The 17,735-nt window shown below is 41.4% G+C and overlaps 1 protein-coding gene and 1 long non-coding RNA gene across 9 annotated transcripts in view; one reads left to right on the forward strand and one right to left on the reverse strand.

The window, feature by feature from the left end:
- Positions 1-17,735, reverse strand: part of Mapk10 (mitogen-activated protein kinase 10) — a 288,581-nt gene that overhangs the window by 19,477 nt on the left and 251,369 nt on the right. The window lies entirely within an intron of this gene.
- Positions 2,659-17,735, forward strand: part of LOC107401066 (uncharacterized) — a 54,625-nt gene continuing 39,548 nt past the window's right edge. The window contains exon 1 of the long non-coding RNA XR_013043061.1: positions 2,659-2,877. This is a non-coding gene — a long non-coding RNA (uncharacterized LOC107401066). The remainder of the gene's footprint in view (positions 2,878-17,735) is intronic.

Genomic DNA, 17,735 nt, shown 5'->3' on the forward strand with positions numbered 1-17,735 from the left:
AAGATGATGAACTGGGAGATAAACTGGTGTGTTGTGAGATGCTGTGTTAGAGATCTGAGATATATAATTGCATGACAAATTAAAGATAGATGAATGATTTTGCATTTCAATATTTTCCCATAACTCAGGTTTAAACTATTATGTAATATCCATAAGTTTTGCTTCTCCAAGAAGGCATGGCAGCATTTTCTTCCAATTTTTCAAATACTTTTTAGAATGTAAAACTCAGAATTGGGCAAGTGACTAAGTCAGAGGTTCTGAGTGATGACTGCTCTTCCAAAGGGCTCGAGTTCAGTGAGTAAACCTTTTTTTAAAAAGGATATAAGATTTAGCTCTCGGAAGAAATAGTGTAGGAGAGTGCGGTCTCCACTCACAACAGGGGTGGAGGAGCACATGGCCACTTGTTATTCTGTGCTGTGCTGACTGGCGGGAGTCACTCTTTACTGAAGGGTTCTCTCTACCACCACCTTCTCATTCTCCAGTTCACCACTACAAGAGGAAATCTTCTCTTTCTTTTCACTTCATTGTGTCCCACATTTTTAAACAGAACTTCTCTGTTGAGCATCATGTGTCAATTCATTCTGTGCTAATCTTCTAAACAATGCTGGTTTGGGTGGTTTCACGTAAGTTACAGAAGAGAGTTTGGTACTCTTGAGTCAATTTGCAAATGAAAATACAGAAACACAGAGAGAAAAAGTCATGTTTTTCATGATCAGAGAGGTAATTAGAACAAAGCCATGGATAAATCTTAAAGTTTCCCACAGGAAAAGACAGAGTGAATGAATCCTTATGAGTTCCAGAAATATTAAATTGGATAATTTCACACTTGCAAAATATTTTAATTAGGGCAAGTTTTAGCCTGCAACTCTAATTTCTAATTTCTGTCCCAGTGTTCTGTTAGTGCACATGTGTAGCTATATCTGGAAACCATCACACAACGGTCAACTTTTAGGTTCCTAAATGCTTTCTGTCAGAGTATCTTGGACATCAATACTTCTCCACCGATTCTTAAAGCAGAAGAGAAACAGGAACAGGAAACCTAAGCTGAGCAAAGTTCTTCCTTTTATGCATTTTGGGATAACAGGATATCCAGCTTTGAATCTGACATTTTGACGTTTTCTTCTATAACGGTCTTGTCCTGACCTATTCAACAATCATCCAACCTTTGGTGTTCGCTTCAAGCCTGTTGTCCTAATCAGGCTTCTCCATCTTTCTCTTTACCTCTGCCCTTCAAAATATGTCAATAAAAGACTTATAGCAGCATGTGTGGGCATCCGGTATTAAGTCAAGAGGTTATCACAAAGTAAATGATATCCTACTAAACTGAAACATGCTTTGTTTTCCTCTTATAAAGCTTGGCAGTTTATTACTAAAAATGCATGTCTTGTTGAAAATTTTTAAATAAGAAAGGTATTTTTAAAAAGAAAGAAAAAAAGAGAGTTATATTTAAGAATATATATTTATATACATACACACATATGCATGCAATAACAATTAGCGAAATAAGAAGTCATGAATTTGAAAGAGAACAAGAAAGGATGTGTAGGAAGTTTGGAGGGAGGAACAGAAAGGGAGAAAAGTTGTAATTACATTGATCTTAAAAATAAAAACAGTAAATAAGAAAGAAAGACAAACCTACCAATCATACACTATAGCCGGCAAACTGTCCTTAAGAAATAAAGAAGGATCAAACTAGTTTAGACAATCAAAAGCTTTAGGAGTCCATCACTATCATAAATGCTTTACAAGAAGAAAAGTGTTCTTTAAGCTGGAAAAGAATGTATTAATCTGTAACATTTAAGTATGCTGTCAAAGCATAAAATACGTCAGAGGGAAAAGTTGAAGGCAACATTGTGACTACAGTCAACCACAATGTATTGTATTCTTGAGATCAGCAAAGAAACCATAAGTGCTGTCACCACATAAAACGATGTGAGCATATAAGGTGAAAGTATGTCAGCTAGTCCTGTTAACATTTCATAATAAAGACATATTCCACCGCGCATAGTAGATGTGCAAACTTTTCAAATAGGCCAGTGCCCCTAGGTTGGGAGTAGTAAGTGTACACCTGACACCCAACCCAATGAGCTCTTCTTAAGTGTCTTACACTGTGTTCCTAGAGCAAGTCCTGAGAGGGACTCAGGTGGGAGGGACATTTGCAGCAGTGCTCTTAGGGCATCACATACTTGAAGAGGATCACTACGGAGCTCTAATGGCTAGGGATGTCCCTTGTAAGCACTTTTTCCATTCCAGTGAAAGGCTGTGCCAACAGGGGATGAACAGTAGGCAAGAAGTGACAAGCTCAGGGTCAGTTTTCCTCTGAGAGGTTTGATTTGGTTTGATTTAGTGTTGGGAAGGACCCCGAAGAACTAGTGCAGCCCATGGCTTGGATATGAAGGAGATGAGGGAGCAGCACCAGATGACTTCTGACAGCTGCTGGATCGTGGCTGAGGTGGACAGGCTGAGAAGAGGAGGAAACTGTGTGGATGGATTAACTCACATCAGTATTCAAGATGCTACTCTTGAAAGGGCAATCACAACCCCAGTAACTGATTTAGAGATCTGGAACTCTGGGCAGCTGTACAAGGCAACATAATATTAAAAGGGCCGAGCGGAAGGTATGTTCTCAGGGGAGGGAAGAAAATAAAGCAGAAAGGAAAGAGGTGCACACATAGTCTAAGGGAAGAGTAAAGCCCGGAATGTGGAGAGTGTGTTGTCACCATGGACACCAAGGGGAAGAGGTGTCACAATAGAAGAATCTTGGACTCTAGAGCACCGAGAACAGATACGCGAAGGGCCTATTCTCCTTGATCTTGCCACATGGAAGCCTCTAGCACTTTTGGAGAAGGCAGCTTCAAAGCCTGAGAAATGAAACAGGTAATTTATCATTGAGCAAGGACTACCTTCAGTAGAAGCGTGAGTATAAAGGTCACGACATCGCCAGCTATGGGCGGAATATAGCTGTTCGAAGTTGGTGTTGACTTTGTTCTTTGAAATGAGAACAGATGGAGTATGCTGAGGTATTAAATAACATTCTGCAGAAACTGGTAGGGAACACACAGAAGAGACCCAAATCCAGAAACAAATATCACCATCAAGAGTGCTGTCCTAGTTTTGTCTGGGCTTTCTGTAGTTGACTCTATCATCAGTTTTCTCCTCAACATCTTCATCATCCTGTTAGCATTTCCAAGAAACTGACTTTCACACTGTGCTTTATTAGCCTTTCTGCCAACCCTCTTATCTAGGCATTCATGGGAAACACGACGATCAGACATCCTGTCAGTCATCAGAGGCGGCAACATTTTAACCCACACCTATTTGAACACAAATTTCATGGTATTTTTGGCCTTTCACCAAATCTGGGTTAATGATATAATTCCTCTCTGTTTAACTTGTTAAAATAAATATGTATTCGATAAAGTTTTATTAGGCAAATAAATCCACATAGAATGCTATGGGGAAAGGTTCATACTATCTTCAGCTGGATGGGGGCCTCCAAATGCAGTTAATTAGAATTACAGGTTCCAGTTTGGTATCTACTGTAGAACAGGACCAGGACAGTCATTGTGCCACGCTACTGCCACCTTATGGCTGTAGAAAAGAGGACACAGCAGGGAAAACACTCCCCTTCTATCGTTTCCATCAACTAGTCCTAAGGCAAGCTTCCTCTGACATGGCTGTGTGTTCAGATTACCGGGGAGCATGCCAATGCCCAGACACTAGGCTAGAGGTTCTTCTGCAATTGCTCCAAGGTAGGAGTGCTTACAAATTCACCCAATGGTGACATTGCACAGCTGTGACTCATGACACATTTCTCATCTCTTACACAGTTATAAAATCAAGTTCACCTAGGTGTCCTTTGGGTATACCGATACTAAGGAAAACCTAACGGCCTTCAGTGGACTGTATGTCTTGGTAGACTGAAATGGTCACTGTACAGGAAGATCAGTGAACATGAGATCTGTATCCTGTAGTCAAGGGCAGCCTTCCAGCAGAGAAGGCGAAGGGGACTTCTAAATCACTCAACCACAGATTCCCTGGAAGGGACGTGGGGGAAATGGATCAAATGCGGGATCCAGACCAGAACGGCAATGGGGCTTGAATGGTGTCCTTGTGCCAGCCACTTGGTTTGCAATGAAATCATTTTACATCTTGTTTTACTAAAGATAAAACTAATTCTAAATGCTCACTACCGGGTATGTCAACAAACTTCTGTTGAAAACGTCATTGTGAAGTGTACTGTGTTTCCTAAAGGGTTTCATATTAAGAAAGCAACCCGTCATTGCTAGGAGACATCACAGCACTAAATGACCAGGGGACTCAGTAAGCCAGCAAGGCATATATTAATTATGGTGTGAACTGAATATAGTTAGAAAGCTTAATGGGACAATGCTCTAGAAGTCTGGGTGAAGTCAAGTTCTTTTTTCCTACTTTTTATTATTCTGCAGGCTTTTTTTTTTTTTTTCAGATGTCAGTGTGATGCTTTGAAAGAAAATGGCCCCAAAAGGGAGGAGCACTAATGGGAGGTGTGGCCTTGTTGGAAGAGTTGTGGTATTGTTGGAGGAAGTATGTCACTGTGGAGGCAGTCTTCGAGTGTCGTATGTGCTCAAGACACCACTAGTGTCTCAGACCACTTCCTGTTGTAGCCAGCACCATTTCTGTCTGCACACTGCCACGCTCCCAGCTACCATGCCCCCCACCGTGATGATGATGAACTAGACCTCTGAAACTCTAAGCCATCACCTCAATTAAATGCTTTTCCTTTATAAGAGTGGCCATGGTCATGGTGTCTCTTCACAGCAATAGAGACCTTAAGTAAGACAGCTTAGAAACTGATTATATTTTCCTATCAAAAAGCTTAGTCATGTATAAGAAATGGAGATTGTCTTTACTGCCCCCATTAAATTTTTTTCTGATGCTTTACCTGAAAGCACTCAGACTTGCACCACCAACCACACTTGCCCACACCATCCATCTGTTCTTCATTCATTTATTTCACACATATTTATGAACCAACTGCTACATGTTAGTCATCCCAGAATTCCACCTCCTGGAGCGTCAATATAATTTAAAACTCCTGCAAGTTATTACACATAGTTCAGACCCAAAAAGGCTTGTTACCTAGGCACAGGGCAGAATTTGTTTTATTCCTGCATAGGAGATCAGAGCAGCGTCCTGAATCTCAGCTGTGCATCAGAATCACACGGTGTGGTGGTTTGGATGAAAATGGCCCTTGTGTTCATGCTTGAATACTTGGTCCCCAGTTAGTAGAACTATTGGGGAAAGACTAGGAGGTTTGGTCTTATTGGAGAAGGTATGTCAGCATGGGTATGCTTGAAGGATTCAAAAGACTCGTGACATCCCAGGGTGATCCTTGCTTTCTGTTTGTGGATTGAGAGTTGGCTTCTCACTGCTTCTCCAGTGCCATGCCTGCCCCCGGCCATGTTCCTCACTATGATGCTGATGGGCTCCATCCCTCTTCCTTCTGTAAGTTGTCCTGGTGTTTTAGTTTGGTTTAGTCTGGTTTTAGAGACAGGGTTTCTCTGAATAACCCTGTCTATTCTAGAACTCACTCTGTAGACCAGGCTAGCCTCAGATTCAGAGATCTGACTTCTTCTGCCTCCCTGGCATTAGAATTAAAGATGTGAACCACCATGCCTGGCTGCCTTGGCATTTTATCACAGTAATAGATAAGTATCTGCCAGGCGTTGGTGGCGCACGCCTTTAATCCCAGCACTCGGGAGGCAGAGCCAGGCGGATCTCTGTGAGTTCGAGGCCAGCCTGGGCTACCAAGTGAGCTCCAGGAAAGGTGCAAAGCTACACAGAGAAAACCTGTCTCAAAAAAAAAGAAAGAAAGAAAGAAAGAAAGAAAGAAAGAAAGAAAGAAAGAAAGAAAGAAAGAAAGAAAGAAAGAAAGAAAGAAAGAAAGAAAGAAAAGTATCTAAGACCCATGGTAAGTGTGTAAGCATCTCTTGAGCTGTCTTCCTATGTCTATCCTCAGGCTTTCATTAGTTCTAATCCGTTACTACAGCTGCATCTTCTTGCCTTCCACCTGCCTGTCTCCCACTGAAGTTCTGCTTTGCAAAGAAAATGACTTGTTGAAAGTTTAAAATTGAATGGTGTTCTCCAGTTTCTCTCACTGGGGAGAGGGTGCAGAGTCCACAGCGCTGTTTCCTTTTCTGGCTCCTGCTTCCAGCCCAACCTACTTTCTCATCTATCTCCATTGAGTTAACCTGAAGGTTTGCAATTCTCCTGACCTCTTCTCTCTTGCAATGAGTGTATATGTCCTGACTTCTGCCTGTCTTCTCTACTTTAATACTTCCATTATCCTTCACACTTGTATTTAGAGATTAGTCCCTCCAAGGAGCTTCCTCTAAAGCACATTGCTAAACTGAGTGCTTTTCTATGCAATTCTATTATATTGTGTTTAAAATCTAAACTATTTATTACTCGATATATGCTCTTTAGTATACTATGGTACAAATAACACAGAACAATGATTGTCTCTTCAGCTTTGCTTACTGGTGTGTAGCTCTGTACATCGTGTAGAATAGATATTCTGCAAGTGGGAATAATTACTGTGCTCAGAATGGATGCATCCAAACTTGGGGAAAAAAATCTGTCAATTAGCAAAATTAAATAAATGATGCTGGTTCAACATTCCAATTGCGGAACATACAGAGACCCAAGCTTTACATAGCTATACATATCAGCAGTTTTGATGTTTTGATACTATTATGATGAAATACCATGACTAAGTTGGTTTTGTTCATGGTATTTCATCATAATAGTAACACTATTAAGACACCTATAGAGAACTCCTACTGAAACTGTTTGTCAAGGCATCCTTTAAAATCCTTGACAGTTTAATACAAACTATTCACTAACAACTATTTATCTGATTACAAGATCCAAACTGTATTTTAAGTACTTGAACAATGTCCCAAAGGGTCTGTGCGATCTCTCTTGGTTGATCTTTAGTTCTAGGTGTAGTATCAACTGCAGGGAGGAGAGGAAGCCCTGAGGGAGTGAAGTCCTGGATGATGTGCAGTGTTGACACCAGCACAGCCATGTCCAGGACTCTAATGTCTCTGCCCCATAGGTGAGGCTCAGCATGATAGCAAAGCCTTTCTCACTGATCCAAGTGCAAACAGTTGATCATTGCACACAATAACTAGCAACTGGAGCTTCCTTGTCCCTGATGTTCACAGCCTGAAACTGCTGGCCTATTATGTTGGCTATTTTTATGTCAACTTGACACAAGCTGGAGCTATTGGGAGCAGAGGGAGGCTCAACGGGGAAAAATGACTCCATAAGACCCAACTGTAGAACATTTTTCTTTTTTCTTTTTGTCTTTTTTGTTTGGTTGGTTTCTTGAGACAGGGTTTCTCTGTGTAATTTTGGTGCCTGTCCTGGAACTCACTCTGTAGAACCAGGCTGGCCTCAAACTCACAGAGATCCGCCCGGTTCTGCCTCCGAGTACTGGGATTAAAGGTGTGCACCACCATCACCCAGCATTTTCTTAACTAGTGATTGATGGGGAAGGGCCCAGCCCACTGTGAGTGGTGCCATCCCTGGACTGGTTGTCCTGGGTTCTATAAGAAAGCAGGCTGAGTAAGCCACGTGGAGGAAGCCAGTGAGCAGCACCCCTCCATGGCCTCTGCATCAGCTCCTGCCTCCCGGTTCCTGCCCTGTTTGAGTTCCTGTCTTGACTTCCTTCGATGGTGAACTGTTATCACCATGTTGGTTTCGGTCATGGTATTTCATCATCATAGTAACACTAATTAAGACACCTACTGAAACTGGCTAACCCCTCCTTCTCCCATGATAAACACACTGAGGTTCTGGGTCGTAGCAGTAGTAGGTGCCAATACATCAGAGTGTGCACACACCACCTGACCCTAACGTTTCTGTGCATATGTCTGTGTGTCTATAATGTCTTCAGGGTTTCAGATTCAAGCCACTCAGCTCATAGTGGCCACCACCATCAACAACAATGAAAGAAAGGTACTATGTCAGGCAGCAATGGGAGAGAACATAGATGACTAGGCTAGTACACTCGGGTGTTGTCTGGGAGGATAGTCACAGAAGAGTTCTTCAATAAAGAAGCCTGTGAGAAGACTAATGGGCTGATGATCAGAGCCAGGTGCTCATCATGGAGGAAAAACCGTTCCAGAAGGAACTACAACACAAAAACCTTCAAAGGAAGAGCTTGCTCACCATGGTCAGAGAAACACAAGGAGGTGTCGGAATCCTGGTGAAAAGTAGGTAAGCCCTGACACAGGAAAGATGGCCAGAGTGTAGACAGCTGTCTAAACTTCAGTCATAAAAACAAGTTGGTCCTTTCTTATTGTCACCAAGATGTGCAGGATGAAACAGACCATCCGAGTGTAAGGACTTTACTTAGGAGCTTGCGCGCGCGTCCACGGGTGTGTGTACATCCAATCATAAGTGCTTGGTGGTGGGCGGTAGAAGCAACACCATCAGGAACAGCACTGACTTGGAGCTCTGTAAAGTTTAATGACTGCAGGAGTTTTTATTATAAAGATGAGAAGTTTCTGGAAGATGTCTAAGACAATATGCCTCGTTCTACATTTTAAAAGGAAAACCGCAGGCGCCCTGCCCACAGCCTCCATGGACTAGAGCGGAGCTGTGCACTGGATCCCAGGGAGAGGTGGCATTTGTGTGGCTCACAAGATGAGCAGTGCTCATTCAGATGAGGACAGCAAGATTCCCGGAGGACATCCATCCTTTCCTAGAGTTCTTAGAAGGCTCAGATGAGACTGGAAAAATAGGGAAGCGTTCAACTCGGCACAGCACAGGGGAGCAGAATTCAAGGGACCTTTACAAATCACACTGCTGTCACACTGCTACTGGTGTCACTTTGTCTGCACACAGATAATAAGGCTGAGGCTCTGTTCCAGAGGAACTCGAAGGAGCAGATGTGAGAGGGAGAGAGGCCTGAGTACAGTGGATCAGCTCAGCACAGTGTGTGATGTGATAATGGTGTATGGACGGTGTCAGGAAAGAATCCATTTACAGTTCAGAGAAGCAGTAGCTCCTGTTAGAAGACCTTTCTGCTGGTCTGAAGAACATGCCAGCCTCTGCAAGACGCTACGAAACCTATACTGGCGCTAGAGAAAGAACCGTGTGAAAGTCAACCCACCACACACACACCCGCTGAGTCAGCCCACTGAAGCCTGGGTCACCCACACCACGGCTACAGGCTCAGAGCAGAAGGAAAGTGAGCAGGAGGCAGCGGGCCTTCAGTGTTTCTGTACCAATACCCAAATCAATATCGCATCCGCCCTGAGACCTCACGGGACGGGGAACCATGCTCCTCAACGAGCATCAGTGGTGCAGAGCATGGGCTGTAGATCCAGCGATCCTGAGCCACAGTCACAGCTAGAAGCTGCACTAAGGATGACTAATTTGAACACACTTTACCATCTTGAGAGGAAAGTATCAGATTTTCACATCAACTTTAACAGCTTTTCAATTCCAAAATGTTTAGCAAGTTGAGTGCATAATTATTTTCATTCCAGATCTTTTTTTTTTTTTTTTCTCATCACTGACTTCTCTGAATGGGTCCAGGTTCTGAGTTAGTGAACTCTTTTAATCTGATATAAAGACTTCTGCTGATCTGGTTATAACAAAACCAACATCCCCAGCATCTTACACAGAAAGCATTGGTACAAGATGGCTTTGATGTTAACATACGAGATGACTACACAAAAAGTGGACAACGTTGTTATTCTAAATTTGTTGCAATTTTAAATTCCTTCAGCACATAAATTATTAAAATACTGCCCTCGTGAAGAGACAGCAGCTTTTGAAAAGACACTGACATGATTACATGGGTACTGGCTGCCAGCCTTAGCTTTCTGGTGTGTGTCTGTATGAAAACACTCTAATCTTGTCTAGAACTAGAGTCCTAGCCTAGAGGTAGTGACTGACCAGTGTCTTTGGTTACAGCAATGGAGAATCAAAGCATCACTGGAAAATAATATAAAATAGTCAATATGCTAATAATTCAAAAGTATCGGTAATTCAACTAATATTTCTGAATCCTCACTTTGATAAAAAAGACACAAATAGTCTAATACGTGATATAAATTACTACAACATGTTTATCCTCAAGTTGCTGCTAGAATTACCAAGTCTAGGGTATGTGATATAGGAAAGGGGGCTCTCGAGGTGAAAGGTTTCAGCAGGACAGAATCACCTCAAGGCAAGGAATGATTTCTGGTTGATAATGTGCCCACTGGAATCCATATTACCCTCTGTGCATCATGAAAAAGTCTCATTTAAAATATGGATGTAAGTGGATAACGGTAAGGAGATAGAGGCTGTGTCTCAAGAAGAATAAATTAAACTCAATCAGAACAAACTACAATCTAATGTAAAGTGTTATCCATGTTCTGCTTTTTCTTTCTTTTTTTTTAAGGCATTTCATTTCTGGTGGATTTTCTTTAAGCCATGCCATTTCACTCAGTAGAGAGATATTCAGAGGACTAATTTAGAAAGAAAACAAGCCTATGAGGGCTTTTTAATTATCATGACAGAAATAAAAGCCATTTTCATTCCCCTTATGTCTGATAGATTAAAACAGCTGGATTTAAAATATTTAATCATATCCATAAAAAACACCTCTCTAATCACATCATACCTTTTCAAAGTTAATTGAGCACTTTCACATATTTCCCTTAAAACTTTATTAGACAGGACATTTCTCGGACAGAGATTAGCGATGACAGTTACAGCACAGCCATCTCTGGGCTTCATTCTTCCTCCATCCCCAGTGCGCCAGCGTCCATTCGTCACTCTCTCTTATACCAACCGCTTTGCTGGTTTTTTCAACTGGTCTTTCTGCTAATACCCATCACTGTCCAATTGGAATAAAAATGATCTGCTTAAACATAAACCCCGTTATTTTAACCCCTGATTAAAATCCCCACAGTTGCTCAGCAGCCTTCAACACAGGTGTGCTCCCTGGGAATGTCTTAGCAATGCTTTCCGCCCTGGTCCCTGCCTAGGTGTTCAGCTCATTCCTCACCTCTCCTGGCTGGCCACACCAAGTCAACGTACAGTTAACCAGGGTCAGCCATGTCTCCTTCCTTGACTAGCTTGGAGAAGGCTGTTTTCCTTCCCCTAAAGCCCATTCTTCTACTATCCTCCTCCATCTTCCTGCTCATCATTTGGTACTGATGAAGCTTCTCTCCCCCACCGAAAGCCCTGCTGTCTACTGAAGAATGGGCTTCATTATTCCTTTGCCCTTCTGCACACCTCTAATTCCCTTTACCTGGGAATTTACCAGGGTCGTTATAATTTCTCATTTATACAACAACAGAGCGTACACACTATAAGTCTCTGAATAGCAAGAAGTTTCTTATTTTGTTAATAGAAATATTTACCAGTACTGGTGGTGCATAATTAAAATGTAATACAAACTTTAATGAATGAATTAAGTGCATATTACCAATAGATACCGTGTGACCTGAGTCCAGGTCTTTTCCTTGTTTGCCCTGAGTCGTTTCTGTGGTGTTTTGCCATCACCCTGCATTAGGAGTGTGGCTTCCTACTCTGTATTTCTGTTAGTCCTCTCCCATGCCTAGAACACCTTGGATTGGGAAAGCTTGGATGTATGCAAGTATCTTTAAAATTAACTGACGACAATCCACGCTTTTAGTTTAAGCTGTAGCTAAGCCTTCCACCTGGAGGGGAGTTGCTCAGGATTTAAGACTTTTCTGTGGAGGTATTTGTGTGACTTCTAGTTGGGAACAACCCTGCTTTGTGATTAAACAGCGATTGCAAGGTGATGCGGCAAGCCTGCCTCAGACAAAGGGGCGGTGACAGACCTCTGCCCTCTGAGAACAGCATTCTACCACCCATGTCACAAAGAAAAACACCAATATGGCTGTCTGCTAAATCCTGTCCAAAGCAGCTTGCATAGTAGATTTTCTAGACCTCTGCCTGAGGCATAGTTATTGTGTGTCCCTCCCTTTTTAAAAGAAATACACGGGAGGGCTCCATTTTCACAATGTACATGAAGATAGAAACTATACTTTTCTGGAATTATGCACAAGGGAGTAATTGGGGGTAATCTTTGGGGATAAAAGGTATTTTGTAGACAACAAGTTCCATACCCTTTCATAAGATATTGTGGGCCATAAAGGACACAGGGAGTTTTATATTAAACCTGAAACAAGTTATGGAAGAGAATTTTATCATTCCTACGACTGCCTTGCCATTAAAAAAGGAACATAATTTTATTATAGTGCACACTCTGTGAAAAAGCATCAACTTTTAATAGACTTGTAAAAAGGAAGTTTAACCTTTTCAATATTCTGCCTCATCATTGGATGGATCCATTCCACCTTCTCACTTCTAACACGCCCCAGGGCCTAAGCTAAGCTCTACATTTGGGAACGACTTTGGAATTCTGTCTTTTCCCTGACTTTGCAGGTTGCCAGGACTTAACACGCCAGTCCCCCACCCCCACCCCCAGTAGCCGAGCCTTCAACTGCAAACCTCAAGTTTGCAGACTTCTGCATTTCTAATGGCATTCTGTCTTTATTGCTATAGTCTTCATTTGATGCTCAAAAGGTCAACATCGATAGTCTCTAGTGTTCATAACCATCTTTTTTCACATGATCACACACACTGGTTTTCAGCATCCTTAGAGTCTCTACTTTCCCATCCCTTCTAGAATATAACATCTCATTTTATGTCTTATCCTTAAGAGATTGGCCAGGTTGGTGGGTTAGCCTGGGATGCCTGATCTCTGGTTAAAAAAATAAAAAACCAAAAACAAAAACTCAGCCATGTGGGTGGTTTTGCCCTGCATTTATTTATTTCCTCTTTCTGTTGCAACACTCAATATGGTCAATACCTTAGTAAACAGAAACAAACAGAAATTGCTGGGGATAAACATGGCAAGGAAAGATGGACCCTACAAAGGACATAGAACTTTATGTAGGAGAAACAACCCATGGCAGGACACAAGGAAGGCTGAACCTCCACTCTCAGGAAACCTGCGTCATTATTGCAGAATGTCACCATAAAGCCATGAACCAACTTAACTCTGAGAAACTCTACAACAGTGATGCCAGTTTCTATTTCTTAGAAAATGACCATTTAAAAAATGCCTAAAGCTATACATACCTCAGAGAGAGAGAGAGAGAGAGAGAGAGAGAGAGAGAGAGAGAGAGAGAGAGAGAGAGAGAGAGATCTTTATGGCCAGTGTACATATACATAGCAGTTACTTTGTCCCACCTCTTAAAATAGTAAGACCTTTTCAAATGAAAGTAGCTTTTAATACAAACGTGTGTGTGTGTGTGTGTGTGTGTGTGTGTGTGTGTGTGTGTGTGTGTGTGTGTATGTATCAGGAGAATAAACTAGTCTTACAAAAACAAGCAAATTTCTTCATTATGCCTACACTAATAGTTCACTCTAACAGTACATTATCATCATTTTTGAAGGCCCTAAACATAAGCTTTTTCTACTGGATCAATGCTTTGAAGTTTTTCAGAACTAAATCTGAAGGCTAAGAATGCATCTCAGTGCTAAGTGCTTACCTAGCATAGAAAAGGCCCTGGGTTTGACCCCCAAAATATCAAAAATAAAACTAACTAAATAATAAATAACTAAGTTTGGAGTAAAGGCACTCCAAAAAATATCTTGTAAAGACCAAACTGTAAGCCCAGAAAGCCATAGGTACATGATTACACCCATATGACCTCAGAATGATGTCCAGAAGCCCTCAGTTCAACCCCGTTGATGAGCATGGGATGCAGTGAGTACTTGCTATGGGGAATTCCTTAGATAGGAAGGTGAATACTTGGGTATTTTTTAATGAAAGGTATATTTAAAGTTTCAGTACTCAGCAAAACTGCATTGAATCTGAGAGCAAAGAGCCAAAGAAAATGCTGCACGTAGCCAACCTATGGAGGGCTTTACAGACAGACACTGGCCTTGGGCAAGAACTATGTGGCTTTTCGACCCAGAGCTTACAAATTGTGATTACTACGTGAGCCTTGTGGAAAATCCTAGCATGGGCTCTTAGTAGCATGTCTATCTTTATACACAGTGCAGATGTGTTTTTGAGAATGAACCACTCAACTATGTCAGTTTTTTAACCTATTCTGCAGACTCTATGTATGTCAGCAAATTAAAATTGAGTTGAAGCTTTCTCTTTAGTGGGAGCATTATCTTAAATTAGAGATAACTAAGCGTGAAGGGCACATTCTTTTCACAAGTCATGGAGGGAAAGGAGCCCCTAAAAGCAGGTGGCTAAGTCCACCTACAACTAACATAGTGACAAGCCCCCAGCAACATAATGCATGGTATCAAAACAACGGGAATGTGATTCAAAGATGTCTTCACTCGAACTACCAGACCCTAGGAATACAGCATGCAGTGAAGTTACATTTTTTCTAAAAGGCAATTAGTAAACTGCTCACATTTTGCTGCTAAAATAATACATTGGCATGAACAGATGGAGTTTTTTTTTAAATCTGTAAATGGCAAATATTAGGAATCACAGACATTGATTTAACTTCTACCAAGTAAATGAGAGGAACAAACTATGAAGTTATCGTTCTATAATTAAGCACGTAATTAAATTCCCATTCGTTGTGCTCATGTTTCTTCCCACTTAATTCTGAATGTGTATACATTCTAACTACTTAGGGTTCAACTCACACTAAAAGGGTCTTCCACAACAGATAGATGGCACTGAACTAGTTCTCAGCTTAAGCTTGCCATGTCGATGCTCTGGGTTTTTCACAGCATGTTGAACTCTGTAATAAGAACTCAGATGAGCTAGGCCGTGTGTCAGGACAGATGGAGGGAACAGCTGAGAGAGACGCTGCCGGTTCGCAAGCTCCACGAGAACAGGACAAGTCATACTTAGAGGAATTCTTGGGAACATTTAGTCTGCAAACCAGAATGGAAGTGCAGCAAAGAGGAGAGGAGGAAATCAATGCTCTGCCTTCCCAGTCCATCTGCAATGCCCTCGTCTATCCTGTACAAGGAGGCCGTCCCTGACCAGCATGCAGACTGCACTGGTGAATAGGCTGGTTTTTCAGACTTACTCATAATGATTATGATAACGAACAATGGAGCTGAACACTGAGCAGTTGACTACTTCAGGAAATTATTCCTTCTCTCCATCTAAATTGTTTTTTTTTTAAATCTACTTTTGAATACATGGGAGACAATTTTAATCTAATTTTCATGAAATTCCAAAAGCAATCTGAGAAATGTCTCTGAAACTAATTCTCTTCACAAAAGCTGCAAGTGGGACCTTACTCTTCAGAAATGAAACCCATCTATTGGTAGGCTTTTCTCTACGAGTAGTGGTGTGTCTAGGTGTACATATATAGAAAAAATGCATTCTGGGGTTTCCAAACTTAGATTCACAGTAATAAACATGGCTCATGTTTTAATGACTTCATAAGAGTGGGCACACATACAAAGCTGTAATAAACAAGTAATTACCTGCACTGGCTAGGCTTATGTCAACTTGACACAAACTAGAGTCATCAGAGAGGAGGGAACCTCAGCTGACGAAACGCCTCCATGAGATCCAGCTGTAAAGCATTTTCTCAATTAGTGAGTGATGGGGGAGGGCCCAGCCCATGGTGGGTGGTGCCATCCCTAGGCTGGTGGTCCTGGGTTCTATAAGTAAGCTCACTGAGCAAACCATGGGGAGTAAGTCCTTAAGCAGCACCCCTTCATGACCTCTGCATCAGCTCCTGCATCCAGGTTCCTGTCCTGCTTGAGTTCCTATCCTGACTTCCTTCAAAGTGTTGTGGAAATGTTAGCTGAATAAGCCCTTTCCTCCCCAACTTACTTTTTGGTCATGGTGTTTCATTGCAGCGATAGACACCCTCACTAAGATATAAGGTCATACTCAGGGAGGGATGCTGGGCAGTCTTATAGTGAGATAGAAAAGGCTCTTTAACATAAGCAGAAACTAGTTTTCTGTTTTCTCAGAGTGAAATGGGGATACTTTTTTCTTTGATAAAAATTGTGAAAAGTGTCCAGGCAGTCCCTATAGAGCTGAAACTCTGTGGATTATTTTTACTGAATATTGACTGGTGTTGGGGAGTTGATAGTAAACTGTGTGTGATAAACTTCAGATGCAATTTCTTTCTTCCCGGGCACACAGATAGAAAACACAAATGCTATTTATCACTATTTTAAGTGTGTGCCTACATTCTGGGGCAGGCGTCGTCAAGCTGGAATGGTAGTTTCTGGATTTTAGGTAGATTAGTCATTCAGAAACCATCTTAGAGACAGGCTTTCACCTTTTGATATTGCTCACCCGTGGAAATGCCAAGTGCAGAGACTTTAATCCCTTTACCCCAGTGGGAAAGAGACTTTATGTACAGAGAGCTCTTTGCATTTATAACTTGTTTAAATCGTCTCCTTCCAGATACTTAATGTTTAACACTCAGTGCTAAAATCAGACTCACTAGTTTAATGCAAAGATCATAAACTACTTGGTGAAAGCTTATGTATTTTTCATTCAGGGCATATCTCCAAGAAGCAAACAACTCCTGATGAGTTGTCTGAATATTAAATATGTTGACTCTTATGGCTCAGATTTTCCTGGCCAGTCCCAAGTTTATGTATATTGAGCACAGCAGGATATACTGAAGATCTTTATTATTGTATATATTTTAAAGAGTTTTATCTACAATGTTGTTATAGTGAGTAAGCCATCATGAGTAAATGTAGAAATCATACATAAATTAAATCATTCATCAAGTAGTTTTAATACTGCAAAAAACATGATGTTCATAATAAAATCATGTTAGCTTTCACTGTGAAGTATATCCAAGGGATTAAATGTAAGCAATAATTATGAATGAGAATAGTTTCCAACCACATCCTCAACTGTGTGAACTTTGTTTGAAGCGAATAGTAACTATAGGTGAGTCTTAAAGCTATACATCTAATCCTTGGAAGCACAGCTTTAGGATTGCTTGACTATGTAGCAATTATATATACACTTCAGCTGCTAAAATCTGGTCAGTTTGCTGTTTTATATCCAGAGTCAAACATCTGTTTTAAGAGTCACAGCTAGAGAGAGATGAGTACAGTGGGCTTGTCATAATGCAGTGACTGGTACATATCTGGTTGAGGGTTAGAGGATTTTCACTGTATAGATGACTGACATTCGTGAGGGGCAGTGATTACAGGTCCTTCTCTCATTCAGGAATCATGCACTAAAGAAGTAATAAGCAAGATAGATAACCCACATCTGTAAGGCTGTCTTCAGCAGATAATATGTTATGGGATATTTCGATGCAATAAAAATTTCTATTAGTATTAACTGAGCAGAAACCTACCCAGAACAGTCCTGTTCTTTCGTGTATTCTGTTTTGTGAGTCAGGACTTAAGTAGCCCTGCCGGGCTGGGTACTTGCTATGCAACCTAGGCTGGCCTCCAGTTCTGTGCAATCCCCCTGCCTCAGCCTCTCAAGTGCTGGAATTACAACCATATGTCATCAGGCCTGGCTTGGTTCTTCACTTTTAAAGTCACTACCGAATCACCATTGTTTATGATACAAAAAGACACGACTTTTGAACTCAGTTCATCTTTGCAGAACCAAGGTACAAAGACTTAAGCTGCTGAAGAATCCCCAAGGCCTGTGTGAATTGCTGTGCAGAAGTTAACGGAAAGAGAAGAGGTCAAGAAGTGAAGGCAAGACGAGGAGGAAGTAA

This window comes from Peromyscus maniculatus, chromosome 10 (assembly GCF_049852395.1).
Source record: "Peromyscus maniculatus bairdii isolate BWxNUB_F1_BW_parent chromosome 10, HU_Pman_BW_mat_3.1, whole genome shotgun sequence".
NCBI classification, from domain to species: Eukaryota; Metazoa; Chordata; class Mammalia; order Rodentia; family Cricetidae; genus Peromyscus; species Peromyscus maniculatus.